The 2708-nt window shown below is 39.7% G+C and overlaps 1 pseudogene; it reads left to right on the top strand.

Annotated features, from left to right (window-relative positions):
- Positions 1–2146: 2146 nt before the first annotated feature.
- On the top strand, positions 2147–2245 carry LOC143406571 (U6 spliceosomal RNA; annotated as a pseudogene).
- Positions 2246–2708: the final 463 nt, after the last annotated feature.

Below are 2708 nucleotides of genomic sequence, written 5' to 3'. Positions count from 1 at the left end.
AGCCTGTACAGCCCATGCTCCACATTGCTCACCCAGAGATACACATTGTTTCTCTGTATTCCATATCTACAAAAATCTCTGTCCATTTATTTGAAAAGAGAAAACTGCAAACTCTTAGATTCATTTCTATTGTAACAGTATCAAAGTTGAACCTGAATTTACTTTTTTGGGGGGGTAGGGGTAGGTACTGGGGATTGAACCAGAGTTCCTTTACCTGAACTACGTCCTTAGTCCTTTTTGTCTTTTATTTTGAGACAGGGTCTTACTAAGATGTTGAGGCTGGCTTTGAACTTGGGATTCTCCTGCCTCAGCCTTCTGCATGACTGGAAGTTTGCTACCATACCTGGACAAATTTACAATTTTTTTTTTTTGTACTGGGGATTGAACCTAGGGGTACTTAGGCACTGAGACATCCTTTTTATTTGTTATTTTGAGACAAAGTTTCACAAAGTAGCTTAACACCTCCTTAAGTTGTTGAGGCTGCCTTTGAACTTGGGATCCTCCTGCCTCAGGCTTCCAAATCACTGGGATTACAAAGTGTGCACCACCATGAACAGCCAAATTGGCAATTTTTTAATATGTTGTACTGAAGAAATCGCTTTATTGTTATTTGGATAAAAATACGTACTTCAATTGGAGCTGAATTTTGAAAGACTTGGATAATTCTGGCATTCCTTGAGAGAAGCCTGTGTTTACCTGGTAAAATGAGTATATGTCATCCCTAAAGAAAAGGAGAACAATAAAACATATGTCCCTGAATGCCCCCTTTCTGTTCCCCGAAACCTAACCTTAAGGGAACAATGAGAGCAAGCATGGGCCAGAAGGTCCATATAACGTATTATCTCAAAGGACACTGACTTTCTCCTATAAACTCCGGGATTTAGGGAAAGATAGTGTTTTCTGTAGAAATTGACAGTGCTCCTTGGGATGCTAGTCATACAAGCAAACTGAGCATGCTAATGCTGATGACATCACTGCTTCTGCAGACTAACAGCTGTCACTGGACAAATATCTTGAGGAACAGGGGGCACTGCTTGGAAGAACACAGTGAGGGACGCAGGTGCTATCTGCTCAGCCTAGCACTACTGAACTCTTCTTGGAGCAGTCTCTGATCTCTTTTAAGCTTTCCCCAATAAGTCACACATCTCACATGCCATCTCCAGGCACTTTCTTTGGCTTTTCTGCAATTGGGCTGTTGACATGACATGTATGGATGGAAATTGTCATTTCTTTTGCAACAATACCTCTTTGTGAAATCAGATTCTTAACCCTTGTTTCAAATCAGAAAATAAAACATCAAAATAAATTGAAAGTCTATTATGATGTGCAGATTGCCTTGTTTTTAAATGTAGGTTTTAGCCAGGAGTGGTAATGCAGACTTGCAATCCTAGTTACTCAGGAGGCTGAGGCAGGAGAATAACAAGTCTGAGATCAGCATAAGCAACTTAGTGAGACCCTGTTTCAAAATAAGATTTTAAAAAATGGCTGAGGATGTAGCTCAGAAGTAGAGCACTCCTGAATTCTGTCCCCAATACCACAAAAATAAATCAGTAAAATAAATAAAACAATAAAATATAGATCTTAATATTATTTAGACCAACAGAGCAGATGATTGTCATTGATAAGTTAGTTGGTTACACTCACAGATCCCAAGAGAAGGGAAACACCATGCCATGAGTTAGGGGGTAAAGGGGTGACACGTGGAAGTTCTGGAGTGTGTGTGACATGCAGAAGCACTGGATTGGTTCAGAAGGCAGAGGGAGCCAGGTGGAAAAGTAGGCAAGAAGTTTTTGTTTCCATGGTTGGTCAGGGGTGGGGGCGACACATGACAGAGAAGGCAGAATAAGCAAGCTCAGGATTAGCCAGTTTGTTTAATTCCAGCAGGCTCTGGGAAGAAGGGGCTGTCCCTTGTTATCTGATAACACATCCTGGAGTGATTTGGACAGAGAGTGGCCCAATGTATAAAACCAATAAAGGAGGTAGTTGGGGTATGTGCTCTGGATAGGTTGGTTTCTATATGACAGTCACACTCCCAGGTGATCAGGTGACTCATTTATTATTTCTATGTAACTGGCAAGGCCAAGGAGGGACAGTCTCTCTCACATGGCCCCAGATATCAAAGCATCAAATACAGAGACCAGAAAGTGTGGGTCTCACTTTGACATCGCATGTGCTAAAATTAGAATGATACAGAGAATATCTGCAAAAGAATGACATGCAAATTTGTGAAGCAATCTAATATTTTTAGTGCACCATTTTAAAAAAAAAAGAAACTAAAAAGTGTGGTTATTTTACTTGTCCAAATTTTCCCCATTTTTTAATGTTCTATACAAATTAAAGAACAAAAGCCCTCATACCAACATGTCTTAAGATATAAACTCAAACTTTAATTTGCCTATATTTTAAACATACTTTCTCACTACTAAGTACCATGTGTATATCCCAAACTTGTTTTATTTTAATATGTTTTAGTATTTATGTATTAGTTTTTTTTACCGCTGCATAACAAATAACCCAAAACTAGTGATTGAAAACAACATTTTTATGTGTAGGTCAAGAATCCAAATGCAGCTTAGCCAAGTAGTTCAGGGTCAAGTTCTCTTGTGCAGCCGTAATCGAGATGTCATCTGCACAGGGAGAGGATCTACTTCTGAGTTCACTCCTGTGGTTGTCAACAGCCTCAGTTTTTTACCAGGTGGACCTCTCCA

Source organism: Callospermophilus lateralis, chromosome 8, assembly GCF_048772815.1.
Source record: "Callospermophilus lateralis isolate mCalLat2 chromosome 8, mCalLat2.hap1, whole genome shotgun sequence".
Lineage (NCBI taxonomy): Eukaryota > Metazoa > Chordata > Mammalia > Rodentia > Sciuridae > Callospermophilus > Callospermophilus lateralis.
Note: the sequence above shows the minus strand (reverse complement) of the source record. Positions and strands in the feature narration are given on the sequence as shown.